Source organism: Saccopteryx leptura, chromosome 6 (genome assembly GCF_036850995.1).
Source record: "Saccopteryx leptura isolate mSacLep1 chromosome 6, mSacLep1_pri_phased_curated, whole genome shotgun sequence".
NCBI classification, from domain to species: domain Eukaryota; kingdom Metazoa; phylum Chordata; class Mammalia; order Chiroptera; family Emballonuridae; genus Saccopteryx; species Saccopteryx leptura.
Genome location: NC_089508.1, coordinates 5844639 through 5871607, shown reverse-complemented (window position 1 = coordinate 5871607; position 26969 = coordinate 5844639). Strand labels below are relative to the sequence as shown.

At 58.1% G+C, this 26969-nt stretch overlaps 1 protein-coding gene across 2 annotated transcripts in view; it reads left to right on the top strand.

Moving 5' to 3' along the window:
• Positions 1 to 26969, top strand: part of EML1 (EMAP like 1) — a 177638-nt gene that overhangs the window by 3531 nt on the left and 147138 nt on the right. The gene's annotated exons all lie outside the window — the stretch shown is intronic.

The window sequence follows — 26969 nt, the reverse complement described above, 5'->3', positions numbered from 1 at the left end:
AGCAGGACTCCGAGAACTTCGGGGTCAGGCTGCGAGGGTCAAATCTCACATCTTTCACTTCTAACGTGGGTGACCTTGGGCAGGTGGCTTCAACTGCTCCGAGCTCCGTGTCCCCAGGTGAGAAGGAGACAGTGGTTATGGTCCCTAGCCACAGGCTGTTGTGAAGGGTGAACGTAGTAACCTGTGAGAGAGCACCTGCTGGTGCCTGGCGTGCAGGGCGCGCTCAGCGGTGCCTTCGTGGAAGTGTGCAGCGGGGGGCCCGGGCGGACTCCAGGGGTGCATCCAGCAGGAGGGTTCCTGATCTGCCAGACACCGCGGGAGAGAATCGTGAGCATGCCAAGCCGTCCCGGGGGTCCTGGGCTGGGTTGTGGGTGTTGGTAGTGTGGCCCCACCCCGAACAGTGTCTGATGGCAATCTCAATGCCTGGGCCTGGCCGAGTCATATTTGGAACAGGGTGTGTGTGTGTGTGTGTGTGTGTGTGTGTGTGTGTGTGTTGGGGAGGGGGACACCGACGGAACTGGCCTGACCTCACCCTCTTCCGCCAGGCGCCACCGGTGCTGGCTGCCAGGAATTGTCCGCCGCGGCTGTGAAGGCTGAGGAGCCAGTGTGGGGCCGGGGGGTGGCGGCAGACGGGCCCTTTCTGGCTGACTCTGGCCACACCTGACACAAACTCGGAATAGCTCCTTCCCTCCAGCAGGGACACAGCCCGCTTTTAGCAGCTTGTGAAGCCACCGCATGGAGATGGGTATTTCAGGAAGGCCAGGACAATATTTAGCCTGTTGGGGCCATGGAATGGGCCCTGAGCGTGTGCGTGTGTGTGCGCGCGCGCGCGTGTGTGTGTGTGTGTGTGTGTGTGTGTGTTCAGGAGACTGGGAGGAGATGCAGCCTTCGTTGCCCCTTCACCCTTTATAAGAGGGTCACCGGCATTGGGGGCCTGCAGGCACCATCCTGGCTCTGCGCCCCCTGGCTGGGTGGGTCACCCTGGGTGAGCGTGGGGCTGGGCTACCTGCCGAAAGATGCCATGTGGCAATCTTTGGTCTCAGAGGGGCTGGGCTGGCAGTAGAACCTGGTTGGCAGAAGTGAAGACAGCCCCTGGAAGCTGGCACGTTTGTTTACGGGGAGGCAGGGTGGTCTCCTAGTCCTGAACTATCTCCAGTCTACAACACCCTTCTAGGATTCCAGCCCCGCAGAAGCGATCGGGCCCCAGGAGGCTGCGGTGACATTTGCACTCTTGCAGGAACCATCCCCGGGCCTGTGTCACTAGCGGCAAAACCCTCAGCTCCCCCTCACTCCCAGTGACCTGTGTGACCTTGGCCAGATTACTCAAGGGCACTGTGTGCCTCAGTGTCCTCATCTGTTAATGGGGACAATAATAGGACATTAGCTCCTCAAGTTCCAGTGAGGATTAAGGGACCCAAAAGCATGTAATGCTCTTAAAATAATACCAGGCTTCTTGTTAGCAGTTGTAGCTGTTATTATTATTCAACCAATACGTGAGCTCTGACCCACCAGCAAATGCAAGACCAAATTATCTGCTGTGTCCTGTGTGGGTCCTCGCCATCGGATACATTGTCCGTTCAGTCCTTGGGGCAGGGGCGGCATGCACCCCGCCGTGTATAGCTCAGCAAACTGAAGCCCAGGGAGGCAAAGAGGTCACCCAAGGTCTCCCAGCCAGTACATGGTAGAGCTGGGATTTGAACCCAGCCCTGTGACCCGTATTTGTGCAGAGCCCCGATGCGGCGGCCTTCTGTGGGTCGCACCCCGCTCGCCCGAGGAGGCCCGTTGGGCCCTCAGAGCTCCTCATTTCGGAGACACCAGCTCCACGTTGCCTCCTGTAGCAAACAGGCCGGACCTCGCTGGGGTGTCAGGAAAACCCCGCGGAGCAGGAGCGCGGCAGCAGGTGGTCGGCTCCAGGATTTATGGCCCCTTGTCTGGGCTGGGGAGGCTGCAGGCTAAGGTTACTGGGAGTCAGCACCGTATTTATAGCAAGAACCCGGCTGCACCCACGACTGCCTGCCGGCCCGCGCACCACGTACCATGGAGGTGCTGCCCTCACGGTTGCCCCGATTCTGGGCCTGTCCTCTGCCCCTTAGTGAGGTGGACGGTGGCTGGGTCCCTCCCCCACTGAGACCCAGTTTCCTCACCTGTAGAGTGGGCCCCTGTCAGTCCCTCCCTGGGCCCGGGAGCAGTGTCTGAGTGCCGGCCCTGCCTGGGCAGGGGCACCCAGAAGGCACCGGCTCCAATCATCTTGGGTCTGTTGATCATCTTTTCCTGCCTTTGACCTTGTGACCTGGCCCCGCCCGTGTCCACATCACTCCACCGGAAGAGACTGCAGCTTCTGGGCTGTCCCTTGCCCCGTGTTTGGAAAAGTTGCCAGAAAAGCACTTTTAGAATTCCAGGCACCAAAAAACAGGCCGCTGCAGTCTCAGCTGGTCTGTCAGAGCCCAGGGTTCGAGCCTCTGATCTCCCACTCCCTGGCTCTGTGGCCGGGGAGAGTCACGTCACCTCTCTGGGCCTCAGAGGTGGGTGGACATTAGCCCCGCCAATGCCGTGCTGAGGGTGGACACCCCTAACCTGAGATGTGCTCAGCTAGCAGAGTGAGCCCTCTCTCTCCTCCAGTGTCCCCTCCCACTGGCCCTCCACTCTGCGCCCCAGTCACCCCATTTGTGTAATGGGAAGGGGCTGCCCTGGCCAGGGCTCTGAGCTCCTGGGGCTGCCCCAGCTCAGCTGAGGAGTCTGACAGCTCTGGTGTCCCCAGAAAGCTCCCATCCTTGGCTCTCTGGGCACCTCCCTCTCCCTGAATACAAGGTTTTCCGGGGGGGAAGCCTGACCCAGGAGTGGGCCACCCCATATCTCTCAATTTCTCCTGCCCCCCAGAGCCCAGAGCCAGCCCCAGCTTCTTGCCCGCGCTCCACCTCCAGCCTCACGGGGGAAGCGGAGGGGGCTTGCCAGGGAGGGAGCAGCGGTCACCCCCCTCCTTGTCCCACGTGGGTTTTGTTCTTTCTGGTTACCGAGCAGCCGGCAACTCAGGGACTGTCTGTGGGGACGCCTCTGCGAGGAGATGGAGCGAAACCCTTTGAGCATTTAGGCCCTGTTCTGGGGGGGGGCAGCTGCTTCTCCCAGGAGAGGCGGGCTTGGTCCCTGGCCTCAGGATCCTTCCGGGCCGCTCCTGTTGTACTGGGGAGGGCTGCCCCCCTTCTGGACAGGTCACTGGGTTCAGGTGACATCTCTTGCAGACTCCGGAGTCCGGGAGGTACCTGGGTGCTTCGGTGTGTGGGGGGGCAGGGACTGGAGAGAGAAGCTGGAGGCCGGGAGACCTGGGATGAGGCTGGGGAGTTGGTCCTGAGGAGGGAGGGAAGGGAGGGGGGATTTGGAAACTGCTGGGGGTCGGGGTGGGGAGGGTCCAGGGAGACGAGCTTGATGCTGTCTCCACCACCACGAGGAAGGTCTACAGGACAGACTGCTCAAAGCCCCAGGGTCGGTCTGTAAAACATATTGGAGTGGATGGGGGTTGGTGGTGCCCAAGGTCGAGTGGACCGGTACCGGCTGTGGACACAGGCAGGTCCTTCTTTCTGACCTTTAGTCATTTCCTCTGTTAAGTGAAGGTGATACTGTGACCTTGAAGATTAGGTGACCCCTCCAAACTCTCTGTGGGACAGGGGCGGGTGTGGGTGGCAGGTGGTGGTCCTCAAAAAGGAACCTTTGAACTGTCGCCACAGGTGGGTGGGGCACCTGTGAGGTTGATGATAGGAAGAACTTAACCTGAGCAGCGTCAGATAACCTTGCACAAGAGGCTGGGGGTCGGCAGGGCAGACGTGGGACCCTTGAGATGCTGCTCCCCATTGCGCCCCCTCATAGTCCCCACAGGTCACCGTCCATACTACAGTCCACGGCCATGCTCCTGCCCTATGGGACCCCCATGTGATGGAGGGAAAACTGAGGCCCGTGAGAGAGAGCCTGGCTCAGGGTCACCTGGCTTAGGGAGGAAGAGCTGGGACTCAGGCCTGTTCCCAAACAGGTCCAACCCCTCGGGCACCTGAGCTCAGGCTTCCCTGCTTCACCCTGCTGCCTCAGGGGCCTTCACCCCACTGCCCCCCGCTGCCCTAGGGGCCTTCACCCCGCTGCCCCCCGCTGCCCCAGGGGCCTTCACCCCACTGCCCCCCGCTGCCCCAGGGGCCTTCACCCCGCTGCCCCCCGCTGCCCCAGGGCCCTGCCCCCCGCTGCCCCAGAGGCCCTGACCCCCGCTGCCCCAGGGCCCTGCCCCCCGCTGCCCCTGAGGCCCTGCCCCCCACTGCCCCAGGGCCCTGCCCCCCGCTGCCCCAGAAGCTCTGCCCCCCGCTGCCCCAGGGGCCTTCACCCCGCTGCCCCCCGCTGCCCCAGGGGCCTTCACCCCGCTGCCCCAGGGCCCTGCCCCCCGCTGCCCCAGAGGCCCTGCCCCCCACTGCCCCAGGGCCCTGCCCCCCGCTGCCCCAGAGGCCCTGCCCCCCGCTGCCCCAGAGGCCCTGCCCCCCACTGCCCCAGGGCCCTGCCCCCCGCTGCCCCAGAGGCCCTGCCCCCCGCTGCCCCAGGGCCCTGCCCCCCGCTGCCCCAGAAGCTCTGCCCCCCGCTGCCCAGGGGCCTTCACCCCGCTGCCCCCCGCTGCCCCAGGGGCCTTCACCCCGTTGCCCCCCGCTGCCCAGGGGCCTTCACCCCGCTGCCCCCCGCTGCCCTAGGGGCCTTCACCCCGCTGCCCCCCGCTGCCCCAGGGGCCTTCACCCCGTTGCCCCCCGCTGCCCAGGGGCCTTCACCCCGCTGCCCCCCCGCTGCCCCAGGGGCCTTCACCCCGCTGCCCCCCCGCTGCCCCAGGGGCCTTCACCCCGCTGCCCCCCCGCTGCCCCAGGGGCCTTCACCCCGCTGCCCCCCCACTGCCCAGGGGCCTTCACCACGCTGCCCCCCGCTGCCCCAGAAGCTCTGCCCCCCACTGCCCCAGGGCCCTGCCCCCCACTGCCCCAGGGGCCTTCACCCCACTGCCCTCCGCTGCCCCAGAGGCTCTGCCCCCCGCTGCCCCAGGGATGCTGCCCCCTTGGTGTGCTCCTGCTTCTGCTCTTGTTCGAAAGCACCTTGGACGGTGCCCACCTGGACACCGCATTTTGCTCACGGGATGCTGGAGGTCAGGAGGTGTGTCCGAGGGGCCCATGGCTGTGTAACCTGGGACAAGCCTCCTTCCCCTTCTGCCCTCTGAGAGGTCATTTGTTTGCCACTATGCACGTGGAATCCTCCGGGGGAGCCCATGGCTCTCTCTGCACGCATGCCCCCTGTTCCGACACCAGGCAGGACGCAGGGACGTTTGCTCTGCGCTGGCCCTTGTCGCAGCCCATGAACTGCTGAGCAGCCAGGCCCCAGTCCCTCTGGCCGAGTCCTTTTGCCAGTGTCTGAGGTCCCTGGGGCTTTCACACCCAGGGCCAGATGTGCAGGTGAGCAGCTGTGGGGAAGCCAGCAGGTGAACGGAAGTTACCCACTCCTACACTTAGACAGTGTGGAGTTTTCTTGACAGGGTCAGATAGGTTGTACGTTTTTATTATCTCTTTAGAAGTGAAACAAAGCTGGTAGTGTTTGCAACCACTTATCTGTTTTGTTTTGTTTGACTTGAACCTAGGCTGTCAAAATAAAAGCTGATCCTGAGATGGGTCAGAGAGAGTCACTGTCGTCCGCAACAGCGGGCTTCCCACTTCTGTGAGCATCGGAGCAGCCCCTGTGTCTGCATGTACCGCTCAGCGTGGGCTGGGGATGCTTTGGGGGAACGTATCTCAGAGGCTTCCAGCAGCAGAGGCCCTTGTATGGGAAATCTGAACGACCATCAGAGCAGGTCCTCTACACCAGTGGTCTCCAACCGTTTCTGGGCCACGGACCGGTTTAATGTCAGAAAATATTTTCACGGACCGGCCTTTAGGGTGGGACGGATAAATGTATCACGTGACCGAGACAAGCTGTCAAGAGTGAGTCTTAGGCCCTGGCCGGTTGGCTCAGCCGTAGAGCGTCGGCCTGGCGTGTGGGGGACCCGGGTTCGATTTCCGGCCAGGGCACACAGGAGAAGCGCCCATTTGCTTCTCCACCCCCACCCCCTCTCCTTCCTCTCTGTCTCTCTCTTCCCCTCCCACAGCCAAGGCTCCATTGGAGCAAAGATGGCCCGGGCGCTGGGGATGGCTCCTTGGCCTCTGCCCCAGGCGCTAGAGTGGCTCTGGTCGTGGCAGAGCGACCCCCCGGAGGGGCAGAGCATCGCCCCCTGGTGGGCAGAGTGTCGCCCCTGGTGGGCGTGCCGGGTGGATCCCGGTCGGGTGCATGCGGGAGTCTGTCTGACTGTCTCTCCCCGTTTCCAGCTTAAGAAAAATACAAAAAAAAAAAAAAAAAGAGTGAGTCTTAGACGGATATAACAGAGGGAATCTGGTCATTAAAAAAAAAACAAAAACATTGTTCAGACTTAAATATAAATAAAACGGAAATAATGTAAGTTATTTATTCTTTCTCTGTGGATCGGTACCGGTCCGCGGCCCGGGAGTTGGGGACCACTGCTCTGCACGACGGTTCGGCCCGATGCCTCCATGGGGACCCACACATCCACAGGCATGGGGCGGAAGTGGGAGGTGGGGATGCCACACGGGCAATGAAGTGTCCCCACCAGGAAAGAGCTGATACCATTGCAACCTCCCATTGTAACCAGCATTTCACCAGCTTAAGCAAATCATCTGGCCACACCTCAGGCTGGAGGGTGGAGCTCGGCCCTCCATCGGTGAACAGTAGTCCTATCCCCCCTCCCACCCACCCACTGGCTTTGTTTCCCAATTGACTTTCTTTTCTTCAAATAATCCATTTTGTTTATGAAGCGTTCGGAGCCTAGCGTGGGGAACTGTGGTCGGCTAGCACTAGGATGTCGCTCAGGAGTCCTTCCAACTCACAAACCGCAGAGCAAGGGGCAAGATCTTTTCAAAACACACCCCTTCCCACAGACCTGAATTTGCATTTTTAAAGCACAAAAATCAGTTTCTGAGAGATTTGGAAAACACCAGCGAGGAAAAGCACCACCCAGGGAAGCCATAGCTGTTAATTGCCCCAAATCTCCGTCTATTTATTTATTACTTGCTAAGGCACATGTTGGGGTGGGTAGTTCATGAGCCTGTTTAGTCAATGTAGCCAACATTAAAAAACGGGACATGAATTTAGAAGGAAATGACTATAGAAATTATTGGGAAAATAAAAAGTATAAGGAGCCTGTGATGCGTCACTTTAACGCAAACACCATTTCCTTGGTTCTGTGACGCCACCAAATACAGCAAAAGCTGGCTCCTCGCTTTAATAACAGGCTGTCCCAGCTGACTTTTAACAGTATATAACTAAGCTAATTCAAATAAAAGTTTACAGCCTCGCAGATGGGGGTGGCCGTGCATAACACATTGTTTCATATAATGAGATAAAACCTGGTTTAAAAATAACATTTGCAGAGAGGAGAGGTTGTCTCCGAGCCCCGTCCCTCAGAGCTGGGGGGTGGACCGAATTGCTGGAAGTAAGGCTGGAATTTGGTTTGGGACAGCCAGGCTCCACACGGGGCGCGGGGGGACCAGAGGCCCCGCAGGTCTGGGTCCCTCCTTCCAACCTCGAAGCCAAACTGCTTAGAGAACTCGACCAAGTTTTAACACATCTTCTAGGAATCTTGCCTCATTTATTTCGTGTGGAAAAACATGTCAAAACGCCAGAGCGGTTGCAGAAAACGCCCTTCCTGCCACTTCTTGCTAAAGGCCGGAGCCCCCCCAGGCCAAGTGGACATGTTGATTCAGTGGGTAGTCACTGAGCACCTACTGTGTGCATGGTGTCCCAGCAGGCACCGTGGCCGGGGAGAGAGCTGGGGGCGTCCTGCCTTCCCCTCATACTTTAGTTTCCTTGGTCGTAGGGTTCACCGGCTGAGGTGACTAGAGCCGTAAATGAGAATGTAGACAGTAGGCGCTAAATCGATGCGAGCTCCCTTTCCCCTAGCGCTAGTGTAGAAGTTTCTGTGTGAGTATGTTCTCATCTCTCTTGGGCGTAGACCTGAAGTGCGTGGGGCTGTATTTTGCCTTCTCAGGGGTCCTGGGACACTGTTTCCAGAGCGGCTGCCCCGTGGGGCCTTCCCACTCCCAGCGTATGAAGGTTCCGGTTCCTCCACGTCCTCGCTGGTGCTGGTTACTGTCTTTCTGATTTTGTGCGTCCTAGTGGGTGTGCACCTCATCATGGTTTTGATTTGTACTTTCCTCGTGACTCAATGGTGGCGAGCATCTTTTCATGTGCTTACTGGCTGTCACCTCTTGGCTGTGGGAACTTAAGCCTCTGTTTCCCCATCTGTAAAATGGGGACTGTAAAGCCAGTGGCCAAGGCCACCATCACAGCAACCTGGCCCGTGCAGGTTCGCATTGGATTCGGATAGTCGGTAAAGAAACAATGGAGCCAAAAACTGATGGGCCATCATCTTTAATCCTAGCTTGCACCCGGCGGGCAAGTAAAAACACACACTGGGCTCCAAAACCCACTCACATTCAGTGCTCACAAAGCTACTGATTTATCCGAGTTTCCTAGAATCAAGGGTTTCTAGCTCACCAGATTTTATTCACCTCTGTTCCCCATCTCCTTCCTGTTCCCTGCACAAACTGGCTTCTCACTCAACACTCCGCCATCTTGGCTGCTTCTCCTGGCCTCCTCCACGTGGCCTTTCTCTGCTCTCTACTCTCTAATGCTAATCTCAGGAACTAAGAGCAAGCTCCCATTCTGCCCCCATTTTATAGTGTAGAAATCAAAACCTTTAATCCAATATACAAAATAAGGAAGTCTCTAATACAAAGTCACTTATCTGAGGCATGATGGGATTGCACCACCCCACATCAAAAAGGGTGGGAAAGGCTTAGTCCTAAAACCAAGCCCCAGGCTACAAGGATCCTGCCTGCCCACAGCCCGCTCCCAACACACATTAACATCACCTGGGCAACGGCTTCCATGTGGGCAGCGCCATCTTTAACAAAGTGAGCATAATATGTATTTTATCTGCCCAACAGGGACAAAGGCCTATTCCAAGGCCCTGACACAGGGTGGCATTCCAGCAAACATTTGCTGCTTGAAATTGCAGGCTGCTCTTAAGACCAGTCCCTCCCCTGAAGGCTGGCGGAAGGGAGAAAGCTGGACGTCTGGGAGTTTCTGCAGGTTCCAAGCCCGTTTAGAAAGGGACAGCAGGCTGAGAGAAGGTGCGGACTGTCACTGGCCCACCCCGGGGGTGATTCTTTCCCAGCTTTGGAGCTCCGCTTGGGCGGGCAGGCCACGTGACGGGCGGCCTTGCGGCGGCCCTTGTGAAATACACAGGGGGCGGGTTCCAGGCGTACCCCTCCGCCCTCCGCCCGGGAAGACAAACCCAGCCTGTCGTGCGGGTTCCGGGTGCGGAGAAACCCTCACCGGGGTTCTTATCTCGAGTTATTTGGCCTCCTCCCCTCGGCCGTTCCCGAGGGGGCCGACACTGCCCTTTCTGGACTTGCAAGCTTGCGTCTGTCACTAGAGAGCTCTGGACACGGGCCAGGATCACCCTCCCATGAGGCTGGGCGGGAGCCTGGGGCCAAGCGGAGGTGCCGATGGTCAGGCTGATCCTGTCGCGGTAACCTGAGCCAGAGCCGGGGCGGGAGGCGAGGGGACCGACCGGCTCATCCCCACTGGAAAGCAAGTCCAGCTGGGCACGGGCCGCTCGCTACCCCCCCCCCCCCCGCCAGGGGGTGCGGTTCTGTCCTGTTCGGGCGCCCAACGCCCAACAGAGAAATGGGAGAGGCCACACCGAGGGCTCTGGATGTTCCTGCTGAGTCTGTAATCCGGGGAAGGTGGATCATATCCGCAGGGGACTCTGGGCTCGGGCTGGACGTGGATGATGCAGCTGCCACCGGGAGTCCCAGGCTCTTTCTTGGTCCTGTGCTGTGTCCCCAGTCCCTCGGGCCACAGGTGAGAAGCAGGGACGAGGCGTGGCTGGGACTCAGACAGGCTGGCTTTGGCATTTGAGCTCTGCCACCTGGGGCTGTGAGACCTTTGCAAGTCATGTCATCTCTCTGGGCCTTGGTTGTGGCCTCGTGTGCAAAATAAGGCTGATGGTACCTTATAGGATGGCTGCCAAGTGGGACCGAAATAGACGATAGGACCTTCCTTCTGGTCTGATCCCAAGGTAGCACCAGGCGGTCGGTCCCCAAGGGCCCTGCCAGCTTCTCCCCTCCCCTCAGACCCCTCTGTTCTGGCTGCAGCACCGCGTCAGATTCCTGGGGCTGCTGTCACGAGACCACAGACTCGGTGGCCTGAAACAACAGGGGCTTATTCTCTCCCAGTTCTAGAGGCCTGGCGTCTGCAATTAGTATCACTGGGCCGCAGTCAAGGTGTCAGCAGGGCCACGGTCCCTCCGGAGGAGAATCTGTCCCTTGCCTCTTTCAGCGTCTGCTGGCTCCAGGCGGGCCTTATCTCGCGGCCACGTGGCCACGGCCACATCGCCCTCCCCGCTTCTGCACATCAGATCTCTACCGGCTTCTCTCTTCTAAGTGCACCTGTGATGGTGGCATTTAGGTCCCACCTGGATAATCCAGCATAATCTCCCAGCATCACCAGACCCTTAGTTTAATCTCATCTGCAAAGACCCTTTTCTCATATATGATAATATTCAAAGGGCCCAGGGGTCAGGGCCTGATATCCTTGGGGCCACCCTGAAACCCCTATAGGCACCCCCCCAGGATTCCTCAGAGAAGCGGTCCTCCTCCCCGGAGGTCTGGCCAGGGGCCCCAGGACACGGCCGAGGGTCTCAGACACCCCCTCCAGGTGGCTCTGCCCGAGGGAAAGCCCGGCATCCTCCTTGCCCGGGACCCCTAACCTTCTGCTTTCCTCCTGCGCCTTGGCCTCCGTGCTCTCCGTGTTTTTCTCTTGATGTGGAAAGAGAAGTTTTTGTATTTATAAACCCTTTCAGTCAATGAAACCTGGATGCCAGAATACCAGAAGGATTCCTTCTAAACTGAGCATCTCAGAAAGCCACAGTTATGGCCTCATTCCCCCAAGGACGGGCCTCTGAGGGTCTCACAGAAGCCAGGGGTTCCCAGGACAGGAGCTGCCCCGCCCAGACACGAGTGCCTGGCTCCAACAAGATGCTGGGCAGGAATTAGTTCTCATGCCTCCCATCTGCCAGGCCTCAGTTTCCCTGTCTGCGAAATGACCCAGTCTAGAGCACGTGTCTCTAAAGACCTCCCAGGTGAAATACCAGGGTCGGTAAAGGGGAATTTTTAAAAAATTTATTTATTTATTTATTTATTTTTGTATTTTTCTGAAGTTGGAAACGGGGAGGCAGTCAGACAGGCTCCCGCATGCACCCAACCGGGATCCACCTGGCATGCCCACCAGGGGGCGATGCTCTGCCCATCTGGGGCATCGCTCTGTCGCAACCAGAGCCATCCCCAGCGCCCAGGCCAACTTTGCTCCAATAAAGCCTTGGCTGCAGGAGGGGAAGAGAGAGACAGAGAGGAAGGAGAGGGGGAGGGGTGGAGAAGCAGATGGGCGCTTCTCCTGTGTGCCCTGGCCGGGAATCGAACCCGGGACTCCTGCACGCCAGGCCGACGCTCTACCACTGAGCCAACTGGCCAGGGCCCGGTAAAGGGGAATTTAAAATGAAACCATGCAAGCGGTCATTCACGTAGCTGCCGGTCATGTCCTGAGCACCTGCTGTTGGTCAGGCCACAGCTGGGTCCTGGGGCACAGAGGACAGTCTGTCATGGCTGGACAGGGAGACAAATAAGCAGATGGACGATGAGAACCCAGCGAGTGTGTGCTGTGAGAGTTACGAGGGATGGGCAGGGAAGGCTTCCTGGAGGAGGTGACTCAAGGTATGAAGGGGAGATGAGAAGGGAAAGAAGAGTCTTCCAGATCAGAAGGCAGCATGGAAGGACTGTGCAGGACGCAGGGGAGCACAGTCACCCGGGGCCCTGGGAAAGGCTGAGCCTTTAGCATGCTGGAGAAATGCTTGCACATGGCTCTTCCTGTTAGAAAATGAGTTGTCCAAGTGAGGCTTGCTCGGTGAGAGGTTCAGAAGCAGAGGCGGCGGCAGCAGCATTTGGTCAGTCAGTCGGTCAGCACTCACTGATCAGCTGCAGACAAGTCCTGCGTGGCGCCTGCCCTCATGGGGCTGACACTCATAGGGGAGAACGGGTCTTACAGACAACGGACAGAATAAATCATCAGAGTGTGTGCAGTGGTGACGAGGGAGATAAGGAGGGACGGTAGTGAATCAGGGAAGAGAGAGTGGTGCTGTGGAGAGAGGCCAGGGAAGGTCTCCCTGAAAAGGTGACACTGGAGAAGGACCTGGGGGACGAGATCTGGGAACATCTGAGGGAAGGGTGTTCCTAGCAGAAGAAACAGCAGGTGCAAAGGCCCTGGAGTGGGAGTGCCAGGTCTTTTCAGAGAACACCTGGGGGTCAATTTGGGCTGAACTAAGGGAGGGGTAAGGCATGAGCTCAGAGCAGATTATGAAGGCACCCTTTGCAGTCCCAGTGAAGGTGTTGGCTTTGACTCTGAGTGAAATGGGGCCCCAGGAGGGTGTTGAGCTGAGGAGGGAAGAGATCTCACTTGGGTTTCACTAGTAAGTATAGCAAACGAGGATGTTAGTTTTCAGAAGGTGAGATGTCAAACCCAAGGCCTTTCTGCCCAGCGTGCTCGAGTCTTTAGTCACCGCGTCCCCGAGGCACTGTTAATGGACCCAGCGAGTGGTAGCTGATGTTTAAAATGCCATCCAACTGGTCCTAATGGTTCAGTTGCCCTGGGAGCTCTGAGTCCTTCGCCTTGAGCCAGTGCGGACAGCACAGGACTCCAGGAGAGACATTTCGTCTTGTGGACCCAGAAAGCCCCTCCACTTCCAAGTCTCTGTCCCTGATTATTCGACAGCCAGGTCTTAGACCAGTGACACACGCGCAGTCCCACACTCATAACCCGTGTAGTCCACACGGGCTGCCAGAACATCCGACTTTCCTGTCGACCACAGATACCTTCTTAGTGTAAGTGCAAGTGTAACCCAAATGTTTCTCCTTATTGACGACTCAAGAGTCCCCCGCTGCCAGGAGCACCTCTGAGGATGCCGAACCCCCTCCCAGCACCTCCCTGAGCACCGTGGTTGGAGCCAGAGAGGGTGGGGATCAGGCCCCGAGGTTCAGGGTCGCAGAAAGTGTCCTGGTCCTGCTGGTGTGGCCGGTGGCCTCGTGAGGGGCAGAGGCAAGGGGAGGGTCATGTCCCAGGGCTGGGGTGCTGGCACCAGGGCCTGGCCACCCTCAGTTGCCCCCTCTGGGCCTCCAGAGTCCCGACCCGACCTCTTTTGGGCTGGTGAGCGGCAGGTTGTCAAATGCAAAGGTCCGTTCTTCCCTTGGTCTCCTGGCCCATAAGAAAGTGATCCATGGTCCTGAGAAAGCGGGGTGGGGGTGGGGTGCACAGAGGAGCCCGACTCCAGGGAGAGTCAGCCGCTGCCTTTTAAAAACACACACTTTTAAAAACACATACACTTTAAAAACGGCAGTTTTTTGTGTTTTTAAATAGTGAAGCCTGAAAAAGGAAAGGAACCCTGGGCTGTGTGCACAGTGGGAGAACTACACCAGGAAGCTAACGACGGGGGGCGCGATGGGGGGGACGCGGCTTGGAACCCTGGGGTGCGTGCACAGTGGGGGAACTACACCAGGAAGCTAACGACGGGGGGCGCGATGGGGGGGACGCGGCTTGGAACCCTGGGCTGCGTGCACAGTGGGGGAACTACACCAGGAAGCTAACGACGGGGGGCGCGATGGGGGGGACGCGGCTTGGAACCCTGGGCTGCGTGCACAGTGGGGGAACTACACCAGGAAGCTAACAACAGGGGGCGCGATGGGGGGGACGGGGCTTGGAACCCTGGGGTGCGTGCACAGTGGGGGAACTACACCAGGAAGCTAACGACAGGGGGCGCGATGGGGGGGACGCGGCTTGGAACCCTGGGCTGCGTGCTCAGTGGGGGAATTATACCAGGAAGCTGACGACAGGGGGCGCGATGGGAGGGACGCGGCTTGGAACCCTGGGCTGCGTGCTCAGTGGGAGAACTACACCAGGAAGCTAACGACGGGGGGCGCGATGGGGGGGACGCGGCTTGGAACCCTGGGCTGCGTGCACAGTGGGGGAACTACACCAGGAAGCTAACAACAGGGGGCGCGATGGGGGGGATGCGGCTTGGAACCCTGGGCTGCGTGCACAGTGGGGGAACTACACCAGGAAGCTAACGACGGGGGGGGGGGGCGCGATGGGGGGGACGCGGCTTGGAACCCTGGGCTGCGTGCACAGTGGGGGAACTACACCAGGAAGCTAACGACGGGGGGGGGGGGGGGGCGCGATGGGAGGGACGCGGCTTGGAACCCTGGGCTGCGTGCACAGTGGGGGAACTACACCAGGAAGCTAACGACAGGGGGCGCGATGGGAGGGACGCGGCTTTGGCGGGAGAGGGGCCTGGCTCGGACTCCCTGCCCCCTATGGGCAAGTGATGGCCCCTGGCCGAGCCCCAGGGGCGGTGACAGGAAGCAGGGAGGGAGGTACAGTGGCATGGGACCCTTGCTATGGGTTCTGCCCACAAAGGTATGTGGTGCTGAGGTCTTGACCCTCAGGAAGCGCCCCCAAATCCCGCCTGCCCTTTCTGAGGGACCCCCTCTCGTCTCAGCCCAGTGTCCTGGCATCCCGGACACTCAGCGAGCGGGACCCTTCGGGGAGAACTCTCCGTTGGAGTTAAATCTGAGCCCACCAGCCTGGCACACATGGGCCTCCCCTGGGTGGTCTGATGCCACTCGCCACCCCGGGCGCCCCGCCCAGCACTGCCAGCACCCCTCCCAGCCCCACCCCAGGGCAGCCAGGCAGATGGAAGTCTCTGCACATCCCACGTGCTTCTCCCTTTTGGCCCCTCTTCCTGGAACCATCCATCATTCCCAGCAAAACTCTCCTTCCCTCCCCCCTCGGCTTCCTGGCCAGGGCGGGGCCTCTGCCGGGTGCCCTTCACAAGATGGTGACCGTCTTGAGGGCAGTGTCCCTGTCCGAGCCGTCTCTGTGCCCGGCATCTGGCACACAGCAGGTGCCCGGCAGACAGTCGTGTCATTTCTCTGACGTTGCTGGTGCGTGTCCCTCCAGAGACCTTCACAAAGCATGTGGGGCTGAGAACCGGCCGCAGGGTCCTCCGCTCACCGTCTCTTTCTCCTCCCCGGACCCCATCTGCGAGATGTCATTACCACTCCCCTTTGATGGACAAGGAAACTGAGGCTCAGAGGGTGTGGGTCACCCCACGGCTAGTCCATGGAGGCGTGAGGGTCCGGGGGGGCGGAGGTGCCCCGGGCGGCTGAACCAGAGGGCTTTTTGTTAGATGCCCTCCACCCCACTCTGTGTCACTGGGGGCTCACGGATGACCCCTCCCCGTTCTTGTGCCTCAGTTTCCTGATGGGTAACAGATGCTGCTGCTGCTGGGCTGTATAGTGCCACCGCTGGGGGCAAGGGACACTCATCTTTATGCCCGGGAATGCCAACCATCTGAAGACATTTATCTGTCCCAGCACTAAGCTCCTTCCTTCACGCCCCCTTAATCCCGCAGCTGGCGGAGTCCCCATCAGCTTGGTGGGCTCTGCCAGGGTGGGAGGGGCCCCGTCTCCCAGCCTGGAATGCCTCCTCCCCCACGCCTTGCTTCCCCCCCAAGGTGGCACTTATGACACTGGAGGCCAGAGACCACGGGAATCCTGTGGAGCCCATGGCCCTCCGTCAGATATCCGGACGGGGTCCCAGCCAGTCCCCAGACCCGCCCCTTGTCCAGCTCTGGGTGCTGGCGAAGGAGGAGGCTGAGGTGGGGCTGCAGAACCCCCTGGCCCCCAGGGCTCCCATGAGCGGCCCTGCATTCTTGTTTTCTGCGTTCGATTCCCACTGGACTGATTGTAAGGTTAGAGGCAGGGTGCGGGTTCGCACACACAAGCTCACTTCTTCCAGGTCCTGTTTTGAGGACAAGTGAGTCTGCCTGGCCTCCTGCACAGGACAGGGAGTGCTGAGCAAGCCGCTGGCCAGCGGTGCGGGCTGAGCGGGACTCAGTTTCCTCAGCCCCAGCCTGGCACTGGTGTAGTGACCCCGGGGAGTGCGTCACGGGGGAGCCGATGCCGCCCCCGCCCCTGCGGCCCCGCCGACAGCAGGCCCTGGCCCCTCGAGCTCGAGCTCGAGCCCGTGCCGGGCTCCAGGAGGAGACAGGTGGCCACGAAGAAAGCCGTAAGTCTAACCGGCCGTCATCCTGCTAATGGCTTATCTTCCTTTCACGAGAAGGAGGCCCAGCGCCCGCCCGCCCGCCCGGGAACAACAGGCCTTTGTGCGCTTTCGGGAAATCGAGATGGAACTCGGAGGACGACGAGTCAGGTGTTGGCGCCTTATCTTTCCTGGCAAAGCCGGAGCCTCTAGGCCCGGTCCCGCTGGCAGCCGAGGGGAGGCGTGAATAATAGAAGGGCTGGCACTGGGCTCCCAGCCACCTGGGCTGGGTCGGGGCCGAGGGGAGGAGCCCGGGGGGAGATGCGGCCTCAGATGGCACGGGGGTCCTACTGGCCCAGGGGAGCTCGGACTACTGATGCCTCTCAGAGAACCCAGGTGTTCGCATCCGCATCGCTGTACCTGGGCTTATGCCTCACAAGCTGTGTGTCCTTGGGCAAGACACCCTGACCCCTCTGAGCCTTTGCCTTCATCTCCTCACCTATGACATCCCCTCTGACCTCTAGCGATGGTTGGAGGGGCTCCAGAAGACAGCCTGGCACACAGTAGGTGGTTGGCCATGCAGCTACAGAAGAGAACGCTCGCCGAACAGGGCAGCAGGAAACGTCTGCTCCATCCTGGCCGTAGACCGGCGGTGCGGGGCTGGGCCAGCCTGTCCCCCATCCTGGACCACTTCCCGACCTGGGAAACAGGGGGCTTCTCCTGATCCGCCCCAAACTTTCGGGACTCCGGTTCTAATTCATGCTGATTGGTGGCTCCGTTCCTGACCCTTCCCCAGGTGGAGGTGGGGGACTGAGAGGTGCGTCTGGGGGCCAAGCAGGGGCCTCCGGAGGGAGGGCACAGGGCAGGACCTGGGCCCCAGGCTGAGGGTCTGCACAGGAAAGGGCTGTTTCCCAGATGGGGAAACTGAGGCTCAGAGAGCTCACATGACCTGCGCAGGCTCACGTCGCTCAGCTATGATGTGCCCAGTGAGGAGACCCCGGATGACTTGGTGACAAGGAGCCTAGGAGCGGAGTTATCCTGGGTGAGGTCACCAGGTGCCAGTAATTTGAGGGTCAGCACCTGCTGGCACCCAGGAGGATGCAGTGAGTTCAGTCCCCTGTGCTTCTGGAGCTGGCACCACCTGATGGCATTGGGGGTGGGGAGTGCTGACCAATGCCAGTCAGCTTGGATTTAGGGTGGGTCTCTGTGTGGAGGGGCTCACGCCAAGAATACGGGCAGGGTTGGGGCACCAGGGAGCAAGGCCCGCAGAGAGACCCTTAGTGATAAATCAGAAAAGTGACAGGCTAGCCGCCCTGCCCTGCCCTGAGGATGCTGGGAGGTGGGGGGGTGGGGGGCTAGCGGTCAAGGCCACTCTGTCCTGCTCGGCCGTGAGTCACTGCCTGGCCTGGGCCCAGGCGACCAAGAGAGGCCTCTGGCTGGACATCCCGTGGTTAGCAGCTTTGGAGCTCATCAGCTCCTTGGGGTTCCTGGTGGCTTCTGCTCCTTGGAGAACTTGAACTTCGGATCACAGGGTAGGTAGTTTGGAGCTGCATGAAGTTCCAAACCTGTCCTGTGGAGTGCCCCTGGCATCGTTGGCTTCAGTTTTTAGTGCCCAAAACCCAAGGCCAGTAGTTCTCAGACCGTGATGGGCATTACAGTCACCTGGGGGAGGGGCTCCCTGAAATTATACCTTCCTGAGCGCCACGCAGGCTGGTGGAATCTGCATCTTGGGGCTTCCCACGTGGCTCCTGTGCCCATGTCCCGGGCACCCTCTGGTACATACAGCAGACCCTCAACGCCCCAGTCACACCCACTCTCAAGTTCCCACCCACCCACCCAGTCCTCCCCGGGCCTGCACCCTGCAAGGGCACACTCGCCCCATCTGTATGGATTCACACGCATGCCCCCAGGTGCAGACGGCCTCTGGCATCCACACAGACAGACAGACACACATAGACACGTACACACAGACCGGTCTCACAATTAGCGGGCCCTGTGCATAACATCCAAGAGTGATTAAAAATTTTGAGATGGTGGCAGCAGAGCATTAAACCAAGCTGGGGGCCCCGTGTGACAGCATGGGCCACCTGTCAACAAAGCCAGCCCTGCAGACACTCAAGTCACACACCCTGGGACCCTGGTGGATGAACTTGCCCACGGCATGTGCACACACACGCGCGCGCACGCACACACACACACACACACACACACGGGCACACACTCTTCTGCGTGGCGCGTCTTTAAGAATGACTTTTTATTGGGACGAGGAAGTGTGCTGGTCAATGTTTAATAAGCACAATCATAAGTTGAGTCATTATGTCTGGTAAGCAAGAAATACCAGATGGGGTATTAAATGAATCACCGTCTTGGGTTTCATGAGTAACATTTTAATTGGGTTCTGACTAGTTTGGGGAAACTTTTCGGCTCCGCCACCCCCACCCAAATCCACACTACACCAGCTCTGATTTAATGCTTCAAATGCCACGCAGCGGCTCACGGTAAGGATTTTGTGGGCAGACTTCTGTACTGGTCAAATTCCTATGAGTGGGGCACCCTTTCTTCCCAGGAACGGGAAGAAGGATTCTCACATGCATTGAGCACCTACTGTGTGCTGGCCCCTGTACTGAGCAACACGCGATGTGTCCATGTTGTCCATGCACCACTATTTGTACGTGTCAGGCACAGTGCCTGGCGCACAGTAGCTGCTTCGCCAGGAGTGGTAGCTCATTGCTGTAGTCCATCAGAGCCGGGGATCCCGCTGATTGCGAGATGCACATTATCTTCTGGGGCCACGAAGAAAGAGAAAACACTGCCGTTCAAACCCTGACACCAGCCAGGACACCGAGGAGAGGTCACACTCCAGCCTCAGAGGTGCCTCAACGGGGAAAGTATGTCTTAGAATCGATGGAAGGCGACATCAGCCTCCCCAGTCAACAGATGGAAAGACTGAGGTCCAGAAAGAATAAAACCGGCCAGAGTGGCATTTTGGCTCTTGCTGCTATGTGATCGGAGGCATAGAGAGTTTGTTACTGAGTTCCACCCACCATGGATGCAGGGTTGCTTTGGGGGAAGGACACCTGTCTCAGCTGCCCCGGAATGCTGCCGGAGAGCCCCACCCTGTGCAGCTGGGGAGCTAAGGGATTCCCCAGGGTAGAGGGTTCATTCTCCGCATCTCCCCACGTCTGACCAAAGGCAGGTACAGCTGGAAGCATTTTTTTCAAAGCAAGTTTTAGAGATTGTAGTAATTTTGAGGACTGGAGGCCTGCCCTGAACCTAGGCCCTACCCTCAGGCGATAATTCATTATGCGAGGATTTTTCGTAGACAGCAACTGCCCTTGGAAGGCAATGAGCTCATGAATATGCATAGGCTCATCCTCATAAATTATGCATTTGCTACTGGGGCTTCCTGGGGAGGCCAGGAGGGCTGGAATGGCTCCGTGCGGCGGCGACAGAAGGCTGGCTCACAAGGGCTTCTTGTAAAGCACATATCCCTGCCCGCCCTCCCTTCCACCACAATGAGCGCAGAGTGCCACTCCAGCTCTGCTGAAACGTGGGACTCTGGTGTTCAAAGAATCCGGGGTTTCCTTGGCTGTCACTTCTGTGGCGGCAATGCTGGTGGATCTGGAGGGGCGGTCGGGGGTCAGGCCTGCACTCACTGGGCGGCTCGCTCGGGCCCACAGATCCTGAAAGCAGCCTGACCTTCTGAGGACCCTGCAGCTAAAAGCTGATGCCCAGACGTGTGATTTACATGCTGTTTAGATTGAAAGAGCTCATGTTCCTCTTGACTGGGGCCTGCTCAAGTCCAGGTGGCCCTAGCGTCACCCAACACGCACTGGGTGGGGAGTCAGGGTGGGGCTGAGGCTTTAGAAGGAGGCCCCGCAGGTGTCTGGAGCCCGCGCAGAGCGCCCTGCCCTCCCCTGAGCCAGCCCCGGCCTCCTGTGGGCGCTGCAGTGCACACAGTGGGCACGCCCGCCCGGAGTCAGGGTCGGGGAGTCCCTGCAGGGCCTGCTTGTCTGGAGGTTGCCCCTCCCAGGTGGGGCGGGGGTCCTCCCTCCTCCCGCCCAGCTGCGGCCTCACCTGCCTACCTTCCTGATCTCCCTGACCCTACGCTTCTCTGGTGGCTCAGCCTCTCCCTGCAGCCACCCCCCAGCCTGGGCTGGACAGTCCCACCTCTCTGTGTGCGTCCTGGGGCTGTCACCACCCGTCCTGCCATCAACAGCCGCCACACATGGGCACATCAACCTTCCTTCGTCCGTCCTCCCGCAGCCTGGGCGGGAAGCCGGTGCACACCTTACCGTCCGGGCCTCAGCCAGGGAGGGACGAGCGTGTCCTCGTCAGCAGCAGGGAGGCGGCACGGTGGGTCTGGAGTGTGTCGCCTAAACTCGGTCACTGTCCCCAAGCCCGGTGGCTCTGGGTCAAGCCCCAGCGGAGGCTTCACTGTCCTTACCTGCAGCAGGGCCTACAAAACCCCCTCAAACACACACACCGTGAATCTCCACGGGCCACCAACTATGGGGCTGACTTAGACCATTTCCTTTGAAAAGCAAACTTCCAAATGTGTATAAGAAACAAAAGCTCGGCAGAGAATTCACCGAGCGGAGAGGAGGACAATGAAACCGGCCCAGCGCCGCTGGCCACGTGGGCTTCCTCCTTCTCTGTGCCTGTTTCTGAGTGAAGTGGCCCTGTCAAGCCGCCCATGAAAGGGCATCTCCTGTTTCTCCCCCTGACCGTGTCATAGGCGGTCCCCACATTGCTGCGTTGTCTCCATAGTTACGGCTTTTAACGACTGCCAACTGCCGACCATCGTGCACGACCCGTTCCTTACCTTGGGCTTTGTTGTGCGGGACTTTTACGTCACTGTTCTGGGGGAGGGACTTTCAGCCATCCATTAGCTTAATTCTTCTGTCACATTACTAATGGAGGGCTTCCACTGGCCTGTCCCTCCTCTGTGCGGCCAGTCTCTGATGGGGCACGACACACTTTTCTACCCAACCTCACTTGGAGGGCTCAGCCCCCAAACACATGCTGAGAGAGAGAGAGAGAAAGAGAGAGAACGGTGGGAGGTGGGGAGGGGGTGCTGAGAAGCAGAATGCATCAACTAGTTGCTTCTCAAATGTGCCTTGACCGGGCAAGCCCGGGGTTCAAACCAGCGACCTTAGCATCCCAGGTCAATGCTTTATCAACTGCGTCACCACAGGCCAGGCTGCCAATATTAATCTTGGTCTCATCAAGTGAGCTCCTATCCTGGGCCGGACCGTCCCCACGTCTGACATCACTGGCCCCACTGTAGGCTGAGCAAACAGTACCTTGCCGGCCGTTCTCCCTCGGCCAGTGCACAGCTGGGACTCCGGTGCACGTCCATCTCATGCAAGGGCCTCCTGTGTGCATGTCACTCTCTGCTGCCCGAGGGCCACAGGAATGACCAGGGCCTGACCCTAGAGAAACCCCAGCCAGGCAGGGAGGAAGAGAAGCAAGGACTCCCAGGTGGAAGCCAGAAGCCCTAGTAGACCCCAATACCAGCCACGGCTTATAAAGCACTTTCTCTGTTTGACGAGCTTTATAAACGTTAACTCACCGAATCCCCACCACATTCTGAGGGGCACGCCGCCTTCCAGATAAAGAGACTGAAGCTCAGAGAGGCTGAGTAACTTGGGCAGAGTCACACAGCTTTCATGGCAGAGTCAGGATCTGAACTCAGGCCGTCTGGCTCCAGAGCCCGTAACTCACACCGCCTTGCTCCGGCCAGCTCTGTGGAAGCTCACTTGAAACCAGCTCCCTCCACTTCCTGTTGCTGGCACAGGGCCTTCCCCAGGAGGAGCTCAATCAGTATCTGCTGAGTGGAGGACTGTTGGCCGGATATTGTGCGTGTGGATACCCCCGAAGGAGGCCGGCGGGGAGAGCCGTCGCGGTGGGGTGGGGGCTGTCAAACAGACCAGCCTCGTCACGGATGCACATGGGTCCCAAGCCACTGCGTCCTGTTTCCAAGGGCTCCCACCCAGTGGACTTGTAGACAGACGGAGGGTGTTGAGGGGCCAGGCAGGCTCCCTGGAGGGTGTCCAGCAGGGGGGCTGCAGGAGGACAGAGAGAAGACGCTGAGCGAAGAGGGAGGAGAGACCGGCACCCGCCCTGCGGTCCAGGCGCAGAGTGGAAGAGACAGGGCTGGACGTGGCTTGGTGAACCATGTATGAGACTTTTAACAATGTTTCTATTTAATGACTTTAGAGAGAGAGTGGAAGGTAGAGAGAGAGGGAGAGGGAGAGATTGATTTGTTGTTTCACTTATCTATGTATTCATTGGTTGATTCTTATATGTGCTCTGACTGGGAATCGAACCCCCAGCCTTGGTGTAGCGGGATGACTCTCTAACCAGCTGAGCTACCCAGCCAGGGCTCGTACTGAACTTTCTTGGTAGACCTTTGATTGGCCAACGGTAGTTCCAGGTCTGTGTTCAGAGACCCCTAAACCATTGCCTTGCCCCGTCCTCAAGTTTCTTTTTTACTGTGGTAAAATACCCATAATGGAAAATATACCTTATCACCACCTTTAAGTGTGCACTTCAGTGCTGTCACCACCATCCATCTCCAAAACTCTTTCTATCTTGTCACCCAGGAACTCTGTCCCTATTAAATACTAATGCCCTATCCCCCTCGCCCCAGCCCCCGGCACCCACACCGTCCTACCTTCTGTCTCTACGAGTCTGACTCCTCTGGGGACCGCACTGAAGTGGAATCATTCAGCGTTTCTCTTTTTGTGACCAGCTTATCTTAGTTAGCATAATGTCTTCAAGATTTATTCACGGCGTAGCTTGTGTCAGAATTTCCTTCCTTTTGAACTCTGAATAACATTCTATTGTGTGGATGGACCACATTTTGTTTATCTCTCCATCTATCCATGGACACTTGGTCTGTTTTTACCTCTTGGTGATGGTAAATAATGTTGCTATGAGCACAGGCGTACAAATATCTGTCTGGGCCCCTGCTTTCGCTTGTTTGGAGAGTTAGCCAGCAGTGGAATTGCTGGATCTAATGGCAGTTCTATGTTTTGAGGTGTGTGTGTGTGTGTGTGTGTGTGTGTGTGTGTGTGTGTTTCTCTGAAGAACTCAATTGTTTTTTTTGTTTTTTTTTAATCACACACAGATTGGCTAACAATTTTAGGGATGCTCACCAATAACAGGATATGCCAGTCAGTACATTCTAACATGACCTTGTGTTTGATGAATAGCGTGATCACTCTAAAGACTTAAAAACTCGGTTTGAACTCTTCACCATTGAAACTCTGTTGGACGATGTTAAATATCCACCAGAATCAACACCAGTAATTTGTTCCACTTGGCAAGGAAAAAAAAAATGTTTAAAACCGAGTGAAGCCAGCAGATATCCACAATCCCGGGTTGCCAAGCAGCAATCATGCTCATAAATGGCCAGTGCTTTTTCTCAAGAAAAGGAGAGCCCCGTGTTGGCCGGGAGACAGGCGGGTCTGTTGCTAATGGGACCAGGCTGGCCGCTGAGCTTCTATAGGAAGCAAAGTGCAATCCATCATGCTGGAGTGTATACTTCAAAAATGTGGCATGTCCCCCGGGAGTCACAGTTTTCCAAAGGTTCTTTCGCTGGTTCTGCTGATTCATATTCCCATAATTCCTTCCCTGCACAATATTTTCCCATTGCCATGGTGATGGTGTGAGAAGAAGGCGTAGTGAGAAACTTCAGGGTTTGTTCTTATTTCACGGAACAGAGATGAGACTTCTGCCGAAGAGTGGGGTAGGGGTTCATATTTTAAAGGGAAGAGTTGGGCTCCCTGAAGCAGAGTGGATGCTAGCTGGGAGAGAGCAGGTATCAGGGAATGAGGCAGCTGTGCACTTTCTAGCTGGTTCTGGGACTTTCTAGCTGGTTCTAGCACTTCCTGCCTGATGACCATGGGCAAGGCCCCTCGCTTCCCCTCGCCTCAGGCTCCTTTCTCTGTAAAACGAGATGGACGGAAACTGCGGTTCTCTGTAGAACTGATGAAGAAAATGCACGACATTTACAAACTGTAAAACCTTATCCCTCACCCCTCAAAAAGAAAAATAGAATCGCAAACAGAAAACAATAATAAATCCCCTCAGTCCGGGGCTAGGGGCTGCTGCAGGTGGCTTTGTCTTGCGATTTGTTGACTGCTTTCCTCGTGGCCTTCCTCAGCCCCTTCGTCCACACACACATCCGTGACTCCTGGAGCAGTGGTCCCCAACCTTTTTTGGGCTACGGACCGGTTTAATGTCAGAAAATATTTTCACGAACTGGCCTTTAGGGTGGGACGGATAAATGTTATCACGTGACCGAGACAAGCATCAAGAGTGAGTCTTAGACGGATGTAACAGAGGGAATCTGGTCATTTTAAAAAAATAAAACATCGTTCAGACTTAAATATAAATAAAATGGAAATAGTGTAAGTTATTTATTCTTTCTCTGCGGACCAGTGCCAAATGGCCCATGGGCCGGTACCGGCCCGCGGCCCGGGGGTTGGGGACCACTGTCCTAGAGGACAAGAACTTGACTTTGTATTTATCCCGAACCCTCCCCTTAGCTGAGCACACGATTTCACTCAGAACGAGCCTCAAGAAATGCGTGACCTGAGTTCAAATTTGAATCCAGCAGATGCTTGCCACGTCCAATCTGTGCCAGGCCAGGCCGTGGGGTCACACTGATAACCCACAGGAGGGGCCTCCGTCACCTGATCCTAAGACCTGCCTTTGATTTCATAGGCAGCTTCTCCCGGGGGCAGGGTGACGGGGCGGGGAAGCACCCTTCTGTTCAAGGTGGACATTGGATGGAAGCGTCGCCCCTATCTCAGAAACCTTCAACAGCAGAGGAGCGTGTCTCCGAGTTGAAGCGATGTGGTCATTCCAATGCCACACTTCGGGTGGAATTCTCTGGAGGATGTACCGCTTGCAGAGGTGACATGGAGAAGGGAAGGGGAGTCTCAGGGAGCCGCCACCCGAGCCCGAAGGGTGACGTCTGAGCTGGAGGGTGAAGGACCCCGGCGGTGGCAGAGCTGCCGCAGAGGAAGGGACTTCCGAGTGGCTGGAAGGATTGTGAGCAAAGGCTCGGAGGCCCAGAACAGCTCAGCGCGGTTCCTGGAACTCGGTAATCCCATGCGGCTGGAGCAGAGAGTGGAGCAGAGAGTGGAGCAGAGACGGGGAGGAGGTGGGGAGAAGGCGGACTGGCCCTGAGCCAGGAATGACCACATACACCAGAGTGCTCAACTCGTGGGCAGAGAACCCAGCTCAGGACAGCAGTTCAAGGGGAAACTTAGAAAGGCCTTTGAAAGATCCCCCCCCCCCAATGTTGCTTGTATCTTTTTGTCAGCAGTTTGGGACTCCTGGGTGACCCCAGGTGGCACGGGTTGGTGGTTTGGACATGGAGTCAGGGTAGCCAAGTCCTGTGGCCCCATCCGCTGTGGAGGGGAAGCCTTTCTGGTCCTCTTTTCTCAGGCGGCCCCCGGAGACTTGCCCCTGTCTGCGACCTGCCCGGGAAGCGGAGAGGGAGAGGGAGAGGCACGAGCAGGGAGAGGCAGGCCAGCCAGGCAGGGCTCTGCAGCGGCGCCGGGCACCTGGGAGCTGGAACAGGTCAGCACGCAGCCTGCACGGCCTGCTCTGCAGACGGCACCCTCGGCTCCTGTGGGGACGCCTGACCCAGGTGCAGGTCTTCCCGTGGACAGTTTATTCTGAGATGCCAAGAAAAGCACCATCCTAAAGGGCATGGCTCTGGCCCCAGGGCCCCTGCAGTGGCCCCAGCAGGTGAAGGCGTGGGGAGCACATGCAGCAGGTGGCCCCTTTGAGAGGCAGAGCTCTCAAGTTCCACCGAGCTCATCCTTGGCCCCAGACCTCAGTAACCTTGGCCTCCCCGCGGCGGGCAGAGAGACAAGTGTCTCTCTCTTTTCTGGGGTGTCCCTTCCTGCCCCTGGCCGTGCAGTTAGCACAGACAGTCCACGCTTCCATGGTGGTTGTGTCAGTGTGATGTCACCCTTTCTGGGGGCTCACATCTAGTGAACAAGGATGCTCATCCTCTGCATGTCTCCACACTACCCATCCTCATCCTGGAATACGTCAGTCTGGACCAAGGATGAGGCATGCGTGTTTCAGCATTTTGACAAGTGTCGTGATGTCCTCCGGGCACAACCTGCCTTTCAGGATCAGGCCTTCTCAGCACATTACATTGGGGACACTCATCTGAAACGGCTGGTCTAAGGTCACATCTCTCAGACCAGCCAGCCGAGAAGGAAGAGATGAGCAAGAGCCCAAGTCCGCTCTACGCCGTTACTGCCTCCCTCTCTCCCTTGGCCTGGGAATAAAAACAGGAGGCTCAGCTGGACTTGATCTAGCCCCTGTCCACCCTTCCAGCCACATTTCCCCCCGTCCCTTCTGTGTCCTCCAGGTTCCTTCCACCTGACAGCCATAAATGCCACACACAAACCTTCCCTCCTCTTCACACTTGCTCACACCATTTCTCCTCTCTCCTCATCCACCCAATTCCAGCAACACCTAAATGTCGTTGTGCCGTTCTTCCTCGTTTTCCTCCAAAAGAAAGGCATTACCCTCTCTGTCCTCCCTTAGTCACCTCGTAGGCGTCAGAGCTCGTTCCGACTCCAGTTGACACCAGCCTGGTTAGTTTCCCTCCATGGACCTCAGTTTCCCCATCTGAAAAACGGGGATGTTAGTACCACCTGGCTAAGTAC